The sequence below is a fragment of the Notechis scutatus genome, chromosome 1, assembly GCF_049901735.1.
Source record: "Notechis scutatus isolate UNSWTSFEM ecotype Mainland chromosome 1, rNotScu1.2, whole genome shotgun sequence".
NCBI lineage: Eukaryota > Metazoa > Chordata > Lepidosauria > Squamata > Elapidae > Notechis > Notechis scutatus.
The window spans coordinates 13,356,748-13,376,268 of NC_142009.1; the positions used below are offsets into that span (position 1 = coordinate 13,356,748).

At 43.4% G+C, this 19,521-nt stretch overlaps 1 protein-coding gene across 1 annotated transcript in view; it reads left to right on the forward strand.

The window, feature by feature from the left end:
* The first annotated feature begins 1,373 nt into the window (after window positions 1–1,373).
* RAP1GAP2 (RAP1 GTPase activating protein 2) overlaps window positions 1,374–19,521 on the forward strand; it is a 305,221-nt gene continuing 287,073 nt past the window's right edge. Inside the window, exon 1 of the mRNA XM_087957354.1 lies at window positions 1,374–1,600. The gene's annotated coding sequence lies outside the window, so the exon portion shown is untranslated. The remainder of the gene's footprint in view (window positions 1,601–19,521) is intronic.

Sequence of the window (19,521 nt, forward strand, 5' to 3'; positions counted from 1 at the left end):
GGAACAACTTGCCTCCAGAAGTTGTGAATGCTCCAACATTGGAAGTTTTAAAGAAGAGATTGGGCAACCATTTGTCTGAAATGGTATAGGGCAGGGGTCCCCAACCACCGGGCCCCGGCTCATTTTCTACCGGGCCACCGGTTTGCTGGGCGCCGCCATCTTGTTTCGACAGAAAGTGCTTCCGGGTGAGCTTTTCCGGTTGGAAAGCGGCGTTTGGGTCCTGAAGGAATCCTTGCGCCTTAGTTTCATCGAAGGGGGGCGGCTTCGAACAAAGAGCCGTCCCGATGGCGGAGGAGATCAAAAAAGCACAAAAAAGGTACAAAGGAGGAATTGAAGGTGGCGGGGAGAAGCGGGGGACTGGCTGGCCGGTCGCTCGGCTCGCCTTGCCTTGTCATGTGTGCTGATGCCGGTACCGGGCCGCAGATCATTTTGTGATGGCGGTACCGGGCCGTGGCACAAAAAAGGTTGGGGGCCACTGGTATAGGGTCTCCTGCCTGAGCAGTGGGTTGGACTAGAAGACCTCCAAGGTCCCTTGCAACTCTGTTATTCTGTTAAACAACCCCTCTCCCACCCACTTTGTTTACTATGCCAGCCAGGCCGAAATCTCACCAGCTTCCTGGCTAAATGTGAACGGAATATACAAGGATGCTTCTTCCTTCTTTACATTTATTTTATTTTATTTGTAAATTGCTTACAAGATAATAGGTATAAGTAAAAACATAGTTGATGAATACATGGATACATATAAGAAAAATAAAAGAAACAATAGGACAGGGATGGTAGGCACGTTGGTGCGCTTATGCATGTCCCCTACAGACCTCTTAGGAAAGGGGTGAGGTCAATAGTAGATAGTCTAAGGTTAAAGTTTTTGGGGAAGAAACCACAGAGTCAGTTGACCAGACATTGACCGCTCTGTTGCTGAAGACGTATTTCCTGCAATTAAGTTTGGTACGGTTAACCTTGAGTTTGTATCTATTGTTTGCTCTTGTGTTGTTATGGTTGAAGCTGAAGTATTCATTGACAGGTAGGACATTGCAATGTATGATTTTATATACTATACTTAGATCGGACCGAAGGCGTCGTCGTTCTAGATTTTCTAGGTCTAGAATTTCCAGATTCATCTCCTTCCCTTTTCAACCCCTGGACCGGAGCTGGGTCTCCCTCTGCAACTTCAGCCCTTCCTTAGCGCTCTCGTTCACCGCTTCCGGCCGTCTGGACGAGGCATCTCTTTGTCCTTCTCGCAAGTAGCAATGCCAACGCTTTGCCCAAATCCACGGGCGAGGTTTTGCAGCGGGAAGGGCCCCCTAGCGGCCACGAAGGTCCTCGCCACGAGACGGTGGAGGGGGAGAGAGAGAGAGACCGAGCAGACGCATCCCCTGCTACTCCACATCAACAATGCGTTTGCAGCCCCGCTCTCTGACGAGGGAATCTGAAGCAGCTGGATACACTCTTGAGTCTCGCCTGCCTCTTTCTCTCGTTCTGTCCCTCCCCTCCTCCTCCTCCTCCTTTTTCTTCCTTCGGTCACTAATTCTCACCTTGATGTCGGCTGGTGGGATCCCTGCCTTGTGAATCCAGTTGAAACCGGGGAGCAAAATTCCAGGTAAGGAAAGAGCCTTGGGCGAACTGCATCGTAAACCTGTGCTCCTAACAACGCGGATTAGGTAGAATTGGGGCTCTGGATCCGGATCAGGAACGCTGAGGTCCTGATGACTTAAACGGACGCGTGTACATTTGGAGTTGTTTGTGCACATGGATTTATTTATTTTTTTGCACGTTCTTCCCCAAAAAAGGAGGAAGGAGGAAAACTGGCATGGTGGCGGAAGATTATTAAGGAAACAACTCTGTGCAACATGCTTGGTGTTTTAATAAATGGGGAAATATGGAATTAATGGGGTTATTTGTGGGGAGGGAGGAAATCTCTATTCTCTAACTGTAATAGGAAGGGACAGACCAAGATTGGTTTTCTGGAGAATGTGGGATGGACCTCGTGTTTTGGGTGCAAGCTGAGATTCTGGGAGTGGGGGAAAAAAACAACCCAGGAAAGAGGGCTTAATTTGTTTAAGTCAGAGTGAGAGGGCACAGGTTGCTGATTGCATAAAGGTGGTGTTATACCTATGAATCCTGATTTGCCAACTTGTCAGTCCAAACTGTCACTTTGCTTGACAGGGAGAGGAAGAAAATAGTGTGTCAATATTGGGCTTTGCAAAACGAGGACGCTCAGATGTCCCCATCAGCTGCAATTTGGAAGTGCTATTTGACTGTTTACATCTCTCTGTCTCCATCCCTCCATCCGTCATCCTATCCATAAATCACCTTGTTTTACTTGCAATTAAAAGGGAAGTGCAACATTTAGTTTAAGAATAGGATTGATTCAGCAGCGGGGGAAAAAAATGTAATTTGGCAGCATGCTTTGTATCATGTTGGCTGAAAGGACAAAGTCTGCAGGAAGGGCAGTCCCCTCTCTTTCTTGACCACTGCCACAGGTTCACGGCAATCATTGGCCAATGTTGGTTCCTGTGCTTCGAAGGTGGATTGTGACACAAGAGTTGGCACATGGGTGATGTGCTCTGAAATAGATGCGTGCCCGCTTGTGGGCAATTGTAAATGTGTGTGCGCCCCCTTGCTTTTCTCTCATGGTCAGTGGGAGGTGTTCATGGTAGCCGTCTTGGTAAGTAGTTGCTTTCAAAGGGTGCTTTCATTGTTCAGGACTCCTTTGAATTGAATTCCAGTGCCTTATTTGGCCAAGTGTGATTAGGCACACAAGGAATTGATCTCAGGTTACAGAAGCTCTCAGTGCACATGAAAAGCAACAGAATAATAATCAATCATCATCTTATCATCTTCATCATCATCCCAATAAAAGGAAAGATACAAAAAAGAGTAATTAATAATACTACATGCTACATGGATAAATACACACAGGCATTAGATAGCACTGTGAGAATTAGGTGTTCGGCAGAGTGATGGTATGAGAGAAAAATGCTGTCTTTGTTTAGTTGTTTTTGGCATGCAGGGTCCTATAGTGCTGTCCCAAGGGGAAGAATTGAAACACTTTTATGTCCAGGATGTGAGAGGTCTGGAGATTTCTTCTGCAGGAGGATATGGGCACAAGACCCTGAATGTTTCTCTCCTAGATTAGTATTCATCCATTGTTTCTTGTCTTGCCTTCAGGTGCTTCCTTGTGGCAGCCCCTTAGACATGGGAACACGGAGCACAAAATTTGAGCCCAATTGAACCCAACATTTCTGTTGCTAAGTGAGACAGTTATGTGAGTTTTGCCCCATTTTATCACCTTTCTTGCCATACTCCTAGATAGTGGAGCTTCCACAAAGAAGATTGGGGGTGGGGGGGTCAACCTTAGCATGTCTAATTTAATGGAAAGAAGGACCAGGGTTGACGCAATAGCAGTGGTCCAATATTTGTGGGATTCCTACAAAGAAGAGGGCGGTCAAGCTATTCTCCAAAGCACCTGAAGTCAGGGCAAGAAGGAATGGATGGAAACTCATCAAGGAGAGAAGCAACATGGAAAAAAAAATCTTGACAGTGAGAAGAATCAGTGGAAGGACTGACCTCCAGAAGTTATGGGTGCTCCAACACTGGAGGTTTTTAAGAAGAGATTGGATAACTATTTGTCTGAAATGGTATAGAGTTGTGATGGCGAACCTATGGCATGCGTACCAGTGGTGGCACACAGAGCCCTCTCTTTGGACGTTCAAGCTGTCACCCCAGCTTGGCTCTGCCACGCATGCGCGTGCATGCCTCTTGCTGGCTGGCTGAACTTGGGGTTTCTGCAGGGGCGGGGTGCATGCACGGGGGACGCACACACATGCATGGGGACGCATGCATGCTGCATTTTGGGGATGTGCATGTGCAAGCACGCTTTGGGCACTTGGTGCTGAAAAGGTTAGCCACCATTGGTATAGAGTTTCCTGCTTGAGCAGGGGTTGGACTAGAAGACCTCCAAGGTCCCATCCAACAGTGTTATTCTATTATCTGTTCTGTTATCTGATATTTGGAAGTAGCTCATTTCACAAAGCTGTCTTCCTCTTCGCCCTGCCGAGTTCATTGATTCACTCAGATACATAGGGAGCTTTCTTATACACAGTTTATCTGACTGATTAGTTCAACAGTATCTACTCCGGTGGCCCCCAGCCTTCAGGCACTGATTGATACAGGCGATCCTTGACTGACCATCACAATTGAGGTCACTGCTGAACAAGGCAGTCATTACGTGAATTGTGCCCAATTGTAAGATCTATTTTTTTTGGCCCTGGTTGTGAAGCAAATCACTGCAGTTGTTAAGTGAATCGCACAGTCATTAAGTGAATCCTGCTTGCTTGTTGGCAGCTAATTGGGAAAGTTGCAATGGGGATCAGATGACTTCCAAATGCGGCAGCTCTTGTCAATCCATGCTGGTTGCAAAATACATGAATTTTGAGCATGACAATAGCAATAGCACTTAGACTTACATATTGCTTCACAGTGCTTTACAACCCTTTCTAAGAATACAGAATCAGCATGTTGCCCCCAATAATCTGGGTCCTCATTTTATTGACCTTGGAATGATGGAAGGCTGAGTCAACCTTGAGCTAGTCAGGATTAAACTCCTGGCTTGGGCAGAGTTAGCCTGCATTAGCAATAGAAATAGCAATAAGATTTATATACAATTTCATAGTGCTTCTGCAATCTTCTCTAAGCAGTTTACAGAGTCAGCTTATTACCCACAACAATTTGGGTCCTCATTTTACCCATCTTGGAAGGGTGGAAGGCTGAGTTAACCTTGAGCCTGTCAGGATCAAACTCCAGGCACTGGGCAGAGTTAGCCTGCAATAGCAATAGCAGTTAGACTTACATACCCCTTCACAGTGCTTTACAACCCTCTCTAAGAATACAGAATCAGCATCTTGCCCCCTATAATCTGGATCCTCATTTTACCGACCTCGGAAGGATGGAAGGCTGAGTCAACCTCAGGTCCCATTAGGATCAAACTGTTGGCTGTGTGCAGAGTTAGCCTGCCACACAACATTCTAACCACTGCGGGCTCATGAGCATGGTTGTCAGTACTGTACAAAGATTGGTTGTAAGTCACTTTTTTCATTGATGCTGTAACTAAATGAATGAATGTAAGTCTGCAGTTTTTATTGATCTGCAGTTTTCATCACTGTTGTAAACACAGGTAGAGTCTTCAACTTACAACCATTTGTTTAGCGACTGTTCAAAGTTAACAACAGCCCTGAAAAAAAGCAACTGATGACTATTTTTCACACTTTTAACTGTTGCAGCATCCTCAAGGTTCCAATAATTGAAATTCAGATAATTGGCGACTGGTTCATATTCATGACGGTTTTTGACAAGCCAAATCAATGAGGAAGACAGATTCGCTTTTACAAAGGTGTTACTGAGTGAACGATGGCAGGGAATCACTTAGCGACGGTGGCAAGACAGGTTGTAAAATGGGGCCAACTCACAACTGTCTCACTTAGCAACAGAAATTTGGGGCTCAATTGTGGTCGTAAGTTGAGGACTATACCTGTACTGTGTATTTGTCAGAACTGCTCTGAATTAATATAAGGTTTTCCCTGTTTTTCAAACAGAGGAAGCTTTTCCATTACTCGGGTGCCTGATTCTTCTGAAATGGAGATATCAGTGAGAAAACCTGGTGCACAGACCATGCTATACCATTGAATCAATGGTGGGATTCAATTTTTTTTACTACCAGTTCTGTGGGCGTGGTAGGCGTGGCTTGGTGGGCATGGCAGGGGAAGGATACTGCAAAATCCCCATTCCCTTCCCACCCCACTAACCTGCTTTCCAGCTCCGTTCTCCTGTGCAGGACAACAAAAGAAGACCCAGCCAATCAGCTGGGACTCGGGAGGCAGAGAATAGATGGGGGCGGGGCCAGTCAGAGGTGGTATTTGCTGGTTCTCCGAACTACTCAAAATTTCCACTACTGGTTCTCCAGAACTGGTCAGAACCTGCTGAACACCACCTCTGCATCGAATCATTTTTAGATTGGAAGATTGCTCTTTAAGTCACTGAGACTGACCTCCTAAACACAGGCATCCAATGGCTGTCCAGTTTCTGCTTGGAGACCTCCAAGGAAAAGATCCCCAGGACCTCTCTAGATTACTTCCATGATGGTTTGTTTGATTTCTGGCTCAGCAAGAGTCTGTTTTGTTCTGATCAATAAGTCATAGTTCAATAAACCAGCAGTAGCCTAATATATGATCTGAGTCATTTATTACAAACACTGTCCGGAAATGGTTGGTGGCAAATAATTACATTCGTTTAAAATCCAACCATGAAATAGCTAAAAATAGATATATATTTTTTGCTCAAAAGGAGGACTTCACACATTGCTCTGAGCCATAACCGTTTATTTGATTGGAAGCTTTAGTGTAATAAGTAATGGTTAATTTCACTAGCAAAGCAAAGCACTAAATAACACAATATTTGGTTCTAATAAATCCATACATGCATCCAGCTGATTTAATATTAAGGATAAAGCCTGCTTTTTAGGTCTATCTTGCCAATCGCTACGATCCTGAGTTCCTGGCCAGTGGTCAGTGGAAACTGAACAAGGAGAGATTCGATCTGGAAATAAGGAGAGATTTTCTGATAGTGAGAACAATCAACCAATAGAACAAAAGTTGCCTTCAGATGTTGTGGGAGTGCCATCACTGGAGGCTTTCAAGAAGAGACTGGATTGCCCGCTGTCAAAAATGGTGTAGGGTCTGCTTGGGTGAGAAGTTGGACTAGATGACTGACAAGGTCTCTTCCAACTCTGTTAATCTGTATCTGTACCTGACGAAGACAGCTGAAATTCGACAAAGTCAAAAGCTTGGAGTTTGGGTTTTTTGTTTTTTTTTGAGTTATAGTCTAATGACAAAAAATGTTGGCTGATCCCAAAGATCCAGCAATTGTTACATAATTTTCTATGAAATCTGGAAACCCCAGCAGTTGAATCTTTGGCATGGGAAGCCAGATTTCTTCCCGAGCTTCTGTCCGTATGCTGAATAGTGGTCATTATGTGAAGATTAGAACAGAATTGCCTTCTTTTAGATCAACCCAGGACTGCCTGCTTTGGCATTAACACTTCTGGAAAAGAAGTATCAATAAAGGGGAATGTTTGTAGCTCAGGATTGGAAATGTGGAGTGTTTGGTGCTGTCTCAGCTTTGTGGTTTTCTTGTAGACATTTCATTACCCAACTAGGTAACATCATCAGTCCTAAAAGCACTTAGACTTATATACTGCTCCATAGTCCTCACGGGGTGGTTTACAATATCAGCATGCTGCCCCCAACAATCTGGGTCCTCATTTTACCGACCTTGGAAGGACAGAAAGCTGAGTCAACCTTGAGCCAATCAGGATTGAACTCCCGGCAGTGGGCAGTGGTTAGCCTGCAATACTGCATTCTAACCATTGCACCACCACAGCTGCTTATAAGAAATGTCTTCCCATCCAATGCTCCAACACTGGAAGTTTTTAAGAAGAGATTGGATAACTATTTGTCTGAAGTGGTGTAGGGTTTCCTGCCTAAGCAGGGGGTTTAAATTTTTATTTTTATACTTGCAGCTGGGTATTCTTTAAGTACAGGTGGACCGCAATTGAACCCAAAATGTATGTTGCTAGGTGAGAAATGTGTTAAATGGTTTTTGCCCCATTTTACGACTATTCTTGCCACATTTGATAAGTGAATCACTGCAGTTGTTAAATTAGTAACATCGTTGTTAAGTGAATCTGCCTTCCCCATTGTCAGAAGGTCGCAAATGGGGATCCCGTGACCCTGGGACACTGCAACCATTGTAAATATGAACCTGTGATGACCTGGGGCGTGGCACAAAAGCAACAAAGTCACAACAGTAGATAAAGTCCCTTTCATACCTCCAACTTGGCCCCCAATGTCCAGTTATCATCGGCTGGAGAAAAAACTCTCCCAAGAACAGTTTTTAAAGGGAAGAAATTCAATCCAAACCCAAAGTACATATAAATTATAAATAAAAACCAGAACAAACCACGTTGCAGCAATTAGAGAGACAGGACAGGGTAAGGAATTGCAGACTTCCGAAAGATAACAAAACATACACAGTTAGGAGGATGCCAGAACCCAGATATGCCTGACAAACAGAGATAATGCACGTCTTGCTTCCAGCAACTTTGCTGTGTGTAGTTTGCCTTTTTAAACAATTTTCCCAGCTGCAGCTAATGAAGAGGATCAGGGCCCTTTCCTCCCCTGTAGCCCCCGTAACCCACATTGTTTCCTTCTCCATTCCTCCCTGCGTGCCCTAGGATGAAGAGAAAGTGGCCCTGGGTCTTCCTCTGAATGCCCAGCCAGACTGTGCCCTTCCCCAGTTTCTTCCACAGCCACCGGAGCCACACTCCCACTCCCTGTCAGCTGCTCAACCTCCTCCTCAGAATCAGATTCCAACAGGGGCATGACAGAACCAGTTGCCAAGCGGCTGGATATAAATCACATGACCATGGGGATGCTGCAATGGTCATCGGTGTAAAAAATGGTCACTTTTTTTCCAGTGCCATTGTGACTTTGATCAGTCATTGAATGAACTGTTGTAAGTCAAGAATTACCTGTACTTGATGCCTATGGAGATTCTCCGTCCTCAAGGTCATGGTTGTCCCAAAGATGCTTTTTCAAAAGGCAACTGGGCTTTCTTTGTTTTTCCTTGAAAACGTTTTGCTTCTCATCTAAGAAGCTTCTTCAGATCTGACTCTTCCTCAGTTCAGAATTGAAGAAGCTTCTTGGATGAGAAGCGAAACGTCTTCCAGGGAAAACAAAGAAAGTCCAGTTGCCTCTTGAAAAAGCACCTTTGGGACTTTAAGAACTTGGTTTATTTTTTCTTAAAGCAGCATGGTACTCCTTCCCAAGTTAGTCCCTTGCCCTCATGATGATGGAAGCTTATATGTAGCTATGTGTAGACATCCACTATCACATTCCCCTAACCACCATGGCCATTGATGAGGATTCTGGGTATTGAAGTCAATATTTTTGGAGAGTACCCAGATTGAGAAATTGGGTTAACTGCCTCTTTCTTTCTCAGCAGTTGAACATCCTGTGAGCTACCTCATTCCTCCTTAAATCCTCTCCCTCATCATTGCCCGTCCATTCACGCAAACATAAACACAGAGGGTCTGCCAAATTAACTAGGAAACAGATGGAACAAGTCACTAGGGACGCACTGAATTTATTGGAATAACATTTTGCTTGATCAGATTGGAATACATACAAATGTCCCACAAAAATAACACATTTTGATACATCCGTCTATGGCCCGGCTATGCTAAGAATGCTTTGCAGAGTTTTTAATTGACCTTTTGTAAAATAATACCAAGATAATTTATTGCATGCAGTTCCAGGCAATACATTTTAGGAAGGACAGACTGGAACAAATCCAGAAGAAAGCAATCAAAATAATAAGTAGCTGGAATGAAAAACTTCAGAGGAAGAGTTGAATTATATGGTATGTTTATCGGGAAAAGAGATTATTTGTACTTCAGGATTGAAATATGGGATCCTTGGTGCTCTCCAAGCTGGGTTGGGTTGGTTTTCTTGCAGATGTTTCTTTACTAAGCTAGCATAGATGGTATTACCTAGATTGGTATAGAAATGTCTGTAAGAAAACAACCAAGCTCAGAAAGCACCAAGGACCCCACATGGTGTATGTTTAGTGTAAAAACGTAAAGGTAAAGGTAAAAGGTTCTCTTTGCACATGTGCTAGTAATTTCTGGCTCTAGGGGGCGGTGCTCATCTCCATTACAAAGCCAAAGAGCCAGCACTGTCCAAAGACGTCTCCGTGGTCATGTGGCTGGCATGACTGAATGCCGAAAGCCGCACGGAATGCTGTTACCTTCCCACCCTATTTTTCTACTTGCATTTTTACATGCTTTCAAACTGCTAGGTTGGCAGAAGCTGGGACAAGTAATGGGAGCTCACTCTGTTACGCGGCACTAGGGATTTGAACCGCCGAACTGCCGACCTTTCTGATCGACAAGCTCAGCATCTCAGCCACTGAGCCACCACGTCCCTCTTAGTGTGGAAAAGAGACCACCAAAGGAAGATGTGTTAGCTGTCATGGAGAATATGGGGCAAAAGTTTTTCAGAATTGACCTAGAAGGCAGGGCAATAAACAAGGGGTTTAAAGTACAAGGAGATAGATTTCAGGTGGACAGCAGAAAATGCTTCTGATGATCAGAATTGTCTGGTAAATGGAATAGATACAAGAGTTTGATTAGATGACTTCCAAAGATACCTTCCCCCACCCTTCCATACTGTAATTCTATAGGACAGTAGATTTTGATGATTGCTGACCTCTTTATTGTCAGTAATTTGATTTTCAGTTGGTTGGATACTTGGATACATTTCTTGAAGCTAAGAGAGGAAATGTTCCTCATGAAAATTTCCCCATAGTACAGATCTTCAAGCAGAAACTAGATGATCATCTGTATGGCCCAATGTTTCTCAACCTTGGCAACATTAAGATGTGTGGACTTTGACTCCCAGAATTCCCCAGCCAGCAAATAGCTTGGGTTCATATTGCAATTAGTTTTTTTGATTTACAGCAGTGAACCCACCCATTAGTCTCAATGATATAATGGACTTTCTCTTTGAAAGAGCAGGAACGTAACTGCCTACTCAGATGTCAGAGTTGTCTGGGAAGTCAGCATAGACTGAATAATCCTGGGTCAACTCCCATGGAGATGTTGTCTTACATTCTTATTCTCTAGTTTGGGTGCCACAATGTAAACAAAAGATGTTGAGACTCTAGAAAGAGTATAGAGAAAAGCAACTAAGATGATTAGGGGACAGGAGGCTAAAACACATAATGAACGGTTGCAGGAACTGGGTATGTCTAGTTTAATTAAGAGAAGTACTACGTGTGACATTGTTGTAATGACGAGGCAGTCGAGTTGTTTGATCATGAACAACTGAATCATGATGATCTTTATTGGAGTCTAGTCTTGCATTTATACACATTTTTAATTATCCTCCATCATTGGTTAACTTTGGTTACTGCTTAACTTTCGTTACTGTTTAGCACAGTAATTAATACAATTAATTATCTCTAGTTAAAGTCTAACATATGTTTACTTCCTCTCTCTAATCCTTCTTTAGATTAGTGACTTTGTTTGCCTGAGTTGTATTTGCTTGGAAACATTCTTTATCTGAGGTTTGCCATCCGAGATTGGAACGTTCCTGCAATTACAACTCTACATGACATGATAGCAGTGTTCCAATATCTCAGGAGTTGCCACAAAGAAGAAGGAGTCAAGCTATTCTCTAAAAAAGCACCTGAAGGCAGGACAAGAAACAATGGATGAATACTAATCAAGGAGAAAAGCAACTTAGAATGAAGGAGAAACTTCCTGATAGTGAAAACAATTAATCAATGGAATGGCTTCCCTCCAGAAATTGTATGTGCTCCAACACTGGAGGTTTTTTAAGAAGAGACTGGCACAATCCTTTGCCTGAAATTGTATAGGATTTCCTGCCGGAGCAGGGGGTTGGACTAGAAGACCTCCAAGGTTCCTTCTAACTCTTTTATTCTGTTACTTAGCAGATTGTCACAATGACACGTAGGTAGAACTTGCAAATTAAAGGATAGCCCTTGGGAAGTTGAGATAGAACCTGGGCGATAAGTGGACCCAAATTTGAACCTTGCAAATTAGATCTTTGGCTGGCCAGCTGATAGTAATGGTTGTGACAAAGAACTGCTCCTTCTTTTACAAGATTCTTTGAGAGGTTGCCCTTGTCATTTTTCTATTTATTTATTTATTCTTATTTCTATTTATCATGGATACAGAAGGTAATTTATGTAATGACAGCAAATCCAAGAAGCAATTTCTTCCAGGGTAAGATGAAATATGTTTGCTTGGATGAGGTTTGGGTGGAACACATTTTTCTAATGTCATCCTTTGCTTCTTTCTCCTCCTGTATTAACCATTAATCAACTTAGCCTCCTTATAACTTATATGGCATAGATAAAACCTCATCCAAGGTTCACCCTGACCCAGGTTGCTGCTACCACTAGTAGGTTTTGACAAAGTTCTCCATATTCAAAATGATGGGATTTAAAACAGAATGGCCCTTTTGAATTACAGATGGACTACAGATTAACAGAGTTGGAAGGGACCTTGTAGTTCAATACCGCACCTAAGCAGAAGACCCTACACCAGGGGTCTTCAAATTTGACAACTTTAAGACTTGTGGACCAACTCTAGTCATGTTAGCTCAGGAATTCTGGGAGTTGAAGTCCACAAGTCTTAAATTTGCCATGTTTGAAGACCCTTGCCCTACATCATTTCTGACAAATGGCAGTCCAATCAATTCTTGAAAGCCTCCAGCAATGAAGATCCCACAACTTCTGAAGGCAAGCTGTTCCATGGGTTGATTGATCTCACTGTCAGAAAGTTTCTCCTTATTTCCAGGTTGAATCTCTCCTTGTTCAGTTTCCATCCATTATTCCTTGCCTGGTCTTCGGGTGCTTTGGATAATAGCTTGACCCCTTCCTCTCTGTAGCAGCCCCACAAATATTGGAAGACTGCTATCCTGTCTCCCCTGGTCCTTCTCTTCACTAGACTAGCCAGGCCCAGTTCCTGTAACTGTTCTTCGTATGTTTTAGTTTCCAGTCCCCTAATCATCTTGGTTGCTCTTCTCTGTCCTTTTTCTAGAGTCTCAACGTATTTTTATAGTGTGGTGACCAAAATTGGATGCAGTACTCTAGGTGTGGTCTTACTAAGGCTTTATAGAGTGGTATTAGTACCTCCCTTGATCTTGATTGTATCCCTCTAACATTTCCGTTGCTAAGCAAGGCAGTTGAGTTTGGCTCCATTTTGTAACATTTTTTGCCACTCTCGTTAAGCGAATCATTGCAGTTGTTAAGTGAATCATGGGGTCATTAAGCAAATCTGACTTCCCCCATTGACTTTGCTTGTCAGAAGCCGGCTGGAGAAGTTACAAATAGTGACCCCATGAGCCCGGGATACTGCAACTGTCATAAATACACATCAGTTGCCGTGCCCCTGAATTCTGTCCATGGGGAAGCTGCAACAATGTGAAAACTGGTCATAAGTCGCTTTTTTTTCAGGGCAGCGGTAACTTTGAACGGCCACTAAATGAATGATTGTAAGTCAAGAATTACCTGTATCTATAAGTGTAATGTAATGTCATCGGAGGAACCGTATCCTGTGCTGTGTTTCCTTGTTGAGCTTTTCTGAATTCTTGGAAGCAAAACCTTTCCTAGAAGATAGATAGTAATTTCTGCAGTTCTCTCTTCTTTGTCTACCCTCTGTTATGAAGCAAAGTGATGTAGCTGATCAAAATCCTTCCATTTCGGTTAGTCCTCAACGGATGACCACAATTGAGCCCAAATTTTCTGTTGCTAAGTGAGACAGTTGTTAAGTGAGTTTTGCCCCATTTCACAACCTTTTATTTGGCCACTGTTTCTAAGTGAATTCCCGCAGTTGTTAAATTAGTAACACAGTCATTACGTGAATCTGAGTTCCCCATTGATTTCACTTGTAAAAAGGGGATTACATGACCCCGGGCCACTGTCATAAATATGAGTTTATTACTAAGCAACTGAATTTTGACCACATGAGCAATGAGGAATCGAGGTGAAAAATGGTCACAAGTCACTTTTTTCAGTGCTGTTTTTAAGAGCTGTGGTGGCGCAGTGGTTAGAATGCAGTATTGCAGGCTAATTCTGCCAACTGCCAGGAGTTCGATCCTCACCAGTGCAAAGTTGATTCAGCCTTACGTCCTTCCGAGGTGGGTAAAATAAGGACCCAGATTGCTGGGGACAATATGCTGACTCTGTAAATTGCTTTATAGTTATGCCTATTCATACCAAATTATTTTATCACACCACCACCTTTCATTTCATCTCTCTATTTTGTGTCTATCTTGCAACCAATTATACCATAAATTCCAAATTTCGTAGTACTCTGTCTCTTCTCTCTCCTTCATTTCCATTGAAAGCCTATCCATTTTTGCACACTCTAAAACTGTTTTTATTATAATATTGGAGGGAATGCTGTCACTTTTCCAATTCTGGACAAAGGCTATTCTTGCTGCAGTTATTATATGTAATATAATATATTGCAGTTTCTTACTTATTTTATCTCTTAACATACTCGATAGGAATGTCTCTGGTCTCAATTCAATTTTCTGTTTTGTAATTTCCTCCAGCCCTTTCCTAATTTTAAACCAATAATTTTTAGCTTGAGGGCACGTCCACCACAAATGGAAATAGGTTCCTGTTGTAACTTTGAACGGTCACTGAATGACCTGTTGTAAGTCGAGGACTGACATGTCCTGAGCACTGCACCCTCTTTCTATGGGCTCGAAAAAGAACAACATGGGAATGTGAAGGAGTTAAGGGTGAAAATTGTGTATTTGTTGGCAATGGAGCTTTGAGGTATCTGCTCAAATGAGGGAATAATCAGAGGTAATCAGTAATGAGAACAGATCTGAACCAAAAGAAGATCACTGACAGAATTCCTTTGCTTTCATAAACTCCATTAAATTTTCATTATGTTTTATTACCTACCAAGGGAAACATTAAGGAAGGGAGCTTGCCACATAGGTCTCCTTCAGATTGGGAAGTGTGGGTGGCTCAGGAAATTGCAGAGCGATATAAAAATACATTGTCAAAACTGGCACCGAGAATATGACTCCTTATGCCCCCTCCAAGATTCAGAGCAGCCCCCAAACAATCATGAAAGAAATATTACCCCTTCCCCAATAAACTTATTTTTAATTCTTTTTTCTCCACCTCTGCAAGCCTGGAAATGTCACCCCTGATTATGCTTACCGTATCTTGACATTATTCCTCATGGCTCTCAGTTGCAAAAGCATAATTAACATAAATTAATACACGACTTGCAATGGTTCGTTCAGTGACTGTTCAAAGTTACAATGGCACTGAAAAAAGTAACTCCTGACCATTTCCAGATTTACAACTGCTGGCATGTATTTATGACGGTTCCACTGTCCCAAGGTCATGTCCACTTGTAACCTTCTGAGAAGGAAAGTCACTGGAAAAAAACCAGATTCACTTAACAACCCTAAACTCCTTTTTTATGACCCTGTAATCCCTCAATTCAGGGTAGAGTTGGGTCGACTTGAGTGGAGCTGAGCGTTTACGGGCTGGATGCCCTTCCTAATGCCTGTGTGGAGTTCACAGCAGATTTTTTTTTTCTTTGAGCCCTAAGAGAAACATCTGCCATGACCTAGGATTGAACTCTCAACCTTCCGAGTGGGAAGCTAGTGTCTTCGCCACTAGGCCACCATGCTGCTCATTCACTGAACGGCCATATGGCTCACTTAACAACTGCAGGGATCTGCTTAACAACTGTGGCAGAAAAGGTAATAAAAATGGGGTACAACTCAACTCTCCTTAGCAATAGAAATTTTGGGCTCAACTGTGGTTGTAAATTGACGACTAACTATATAGAAAAAGCCCAATAAAAAGTACCCTTACATGATCACTGGATTGTTCACTGGATTCACTGGAAATATGATCAACCAGAAAGGTTGCAGAGTGCTAGAGAGGATCAATGCAATGAATGAGAGGATGTTCATGGCCAGAGGTGGTATTCAGATGGTTCTGACCATTTCTGGAGTACCAGTAGCGGAAATTTTGACTAGTTTGGAGAACCGGAAATTGCCACTGATGGCTAGCCTGCCCACCTGCCCCCACCCTTTACTGTCCTATATTCCCTTGTTTTTTAAGCTCAGTTGATTTGCCGGCAGAGCAGATTGCCATGCCTCAGGTGAGCTAAAAAACAGCTCACCTCACTAGCGCTGACACAGACGACGGTTTTTCATTGCTGCGCTCACTCGCAAAGTGCTCTCTCATAGAACCAGTGGGGGAAAAGTTTGGAATCCCTCCGCTGTTGATGGTCACTATTTAAGGACCTCGTTCACCGTTCAAAAGCAGTTTTCTCTAAATTTTCTTTTCTCCTTTGAAAGGAAATTCAGAAACGAATTCCCTTTCCCTAAATTTAATCAGTACTGCTAGGGAAAACGCAGTATTTTTCATTGTGATGCTGTTACCAAATTCTAGCGTTTGTGTTACAAACAAATCAGGGCAAATTATAATTAACCCTCAGAGTAGAGTTACATAATTTTAGATTTTGGAACTAATGGTCTTAGGGGAGGTAAGGAACATTCAGGATTTTAAAAAGCCTTTTTGTTCCTTTCGTTTTAGTGGCTGGAGGCTATTGTTAACTTTGGAGGAGGGGTGTCAAACAGGTATTCCAGAGAAAATCAGTAGCTGATGTGCATTTCCTTCCCCATAACTGAGTTTTATTCCACTTTATGACCTCTCTTGCCCCAGTTGTTAAGTGAATCACAGCCATAGTTAAGTTACTGATTGTTTCAGTGAATCTGGCTTCCCTGTTGACTTTGCTTCTCAGAAGGTGGCCAAAGATGATCACATGAGCCCAGGACATTGCAACCAACCTGAAATATAGACCAGTTGGCAAGCATTTGAATTTTGATCACGTGATCATGGGGATAATGCAACGGTTGTAAGTGTGAAAAACAATCACAAGTCCCCTTTTCCAGTGTCAGTGTAACTTTGGTCACCGAATGAACTGTTGTAAGCCGAGGACTACCTGTATTAATTTATGTTAATTATCCTTTTAATTATCCCAGTCACAAGTCACTTTTTTCAGTGCTGTTCAGTGCAGGGGTGGGCTGCTAGGGGTTCGCAGGGGTTCAGGACAGCACCTAGCTAAGATTCTGTGCAGTTCGAAAGAACGGTTTCAGGAACTGGGCATGGCTAATCTAGTGAAGAGAAGGACCAGGGGAGACATGATAGCGATCTTCCAATATTTGAGGGGCTGCCACAGAGAGGAAGGGGTCAAGCTATTCTCCAAGACACCTGTAGGCCAGACAAGGAATAATGGATGGAAACTGAACAAGGAGAGATTCAACCTGGAAATAAGGAGAAACTTTCTGACAGTGAGAACAATCAACCAATGGAACAGAAGTTGCCCTCGGAAGCTGTGGGAGCGTCATCACTTGAGACTTTCAAGAAGAGATTGGACTGCCATTTGTCAGAAATGGTGTAGGGTCTCCCGCTTGGGCAGGGGGTTGGACTAGATGACCTACAAGGTCCCTTCCAACTTTGATTATTTGTAATCTGTTACCCCCCAATCCCACTCCTGGCAGGCCCCTCCCACCCCTCTCCTCCCCTCCCCTCCCAGGAGTCTCCACACAGCCCGTTTTGGATGCAGGTAAGTGCAGGGCAGGCATGGAGGCTTGGGGAGGGCGAAAAACAAGCCTCCCGGAAATTTGGAAAGGCCAGAAAAACAGGCGCGTTTCCGGCTTCCAGAGAACCTCCGGAGCCTGGGGAGGCCATTTTCGCCCTCCCGGAGGTTTGAAGAAAGCCTCCAGAGCCCAGGGAATGTAAAAACGCCTCCCCCGCCATGGTACAGAAGGCCAACTAGACCACACCCACCATGACCACGCCCACCCAGCAACCGGGCAGAGAACCCGTTGCTAAAATTTTTGAAGCCCACCCCTGGTGCTGTTGTAATTATGAACGATCACTAAAGGAACGGTTGTAAGTCATGGACAACCATAACAAGATTTATAGAGCACCACATCTCTCTCTGCAAGGCGCCATTTTGAAAACGTGTCTTCCCTCCAAAATAAGAAACAAAGGACAGTGTGGTTTTCAGAAGCCCTGTGACCTTGAAATCCAATCTGCCTGTCCCTCTAAGAGGCTATTTCACAGGAGGCTTTTGAACCAGATTAATGATTTCTTGGATTTACTCCAGAAGCATTAAAAGCAGAATGAGAGACACTCTGAGTGCCCTTTCTAGACATGAATTTGTCCTGGAGGCTGAGCAGCTCCAGCAGCTGTATGGCTTATTGCAGGGGTCTCCAAACTTGGCAAGTTTAAGACTTATGGACTTCAACTCCCAGAATTACTCAGCCAGCCACAACTGGCTGGGGAATTATGGGCAATGAAGTCCATAGTCTTAAAATTGCCAAAGTTGGAGAGCTTCTAGCTTAGAGAACAGAAGCCATAGGAATTTCAGAACCCTTTCAGAAGCCCTGGAAGAGCCGTGTGGTGGCCTAGAGCAGTGGTGGGATTCTACCAATTTCCCTACCGGTTTGGGGATTGCACACTTCGTACATGTGCGTGCACCTAAAGCGCCTGCAGCTTTCCAAACACCAGCTGAGGCTCTGCTGCACCAATCAGCTGAGAGGATAAAGGGGCAGGTGGGAGGGGCCATCCTGCACTTTTCTCTTCTTTTCTCCTCTCAGCTGATCGTCAAAGCTTTTTTTTTTTAACTACCGGTTTGGTTGAACTGGTAGCAATTTTTGCTACCGGTTTAGGTGAACCAGGCCGAACCAGTAGCATTTCACCACTGGCCTAGAGGTGGAGCTCTCGCCTCACAATCAGGAGGCTGTAAGTTCGATCCTAGGTAGAGGCAGATATTTCTCTCTCTGGGCACACTGAGAATGTATCTGCTGAACAAAACTCCGCAACAGGAAGGGCATCCGGCCATTAAAACACTTTGCTAGCTCCATTCAGTTGCCCAGATTCCACCCCGCAAGGGATTATGGGGTCGATAAATGATTATGAGGATGATTTCAGAAGCCCTGAAAATTTGTCCCCTTCAGGAAAAACCTGGGCAGGGCAGAAGTATTGGACTTCAACTCCCAGAATTCCTGAGGCTTGAATTGATGAATTCCATCTGAGAGAACCTATGAGACTCATCACTTAGAATTTTCTAGCCACCAGCTATGTTTGGTTAAAGCAGTTGCATGAGGCTGCATGTTTCCACAGGTGGCCCTCACTTATGACCACAATTGAGCCCAAAATTTCCGTTGCTAAGTAAAAGATTTGTTAAGTGAATTTTGCCCCATTTTACAACCTTTCTTGACATCGTTGTTAAGCGAATCACTGCAGTTGTTAAGTTAGTAACGAAGTTGTTAAGTGAATCAGGCTTCCCCATTGAGTTTGCTTATCAGAAGGTTGTAAAAAGGGGATCATCTCACCCCAGGACATTGCAACTGTCATTAATATGAACCAGTTGCCAAGCACCCAAATTTTGATCAGGGGCCTAGGGTACCATATTCTCAGTGCTGCTATTTGTCAACTTATTTTTTACATCACTCTGCGATCTCCTGAGCCACCCACACTTCCCAATCTGCAGCAGTCCTGTGTGGCAAGCTTCCTTCCCGTTGTAAGTCAAGGACCATTTGTAGCATTGCTAGAAGTGGTGATTTCACTTCTGAGGGAAATCCTATTGTTGTTCTAAAACATTTTTAAAATTAAGTTATAGAGTATTATAAAATACAAAAAAATACAAAAGTAAATAGAAGAGTAAATTCCTCCCTCTGAGGGGAAAGGGGAGAAGTGAAGTGATGAAAGATAGGGGGTAAAAGGAAAGAAAAAGAAACACTGACTTCTGTTACAGTAAAAGAAGGCATTAACATCAAATCACAGCTTTTTGCTTTTCCATAATAGTATGATCTATCA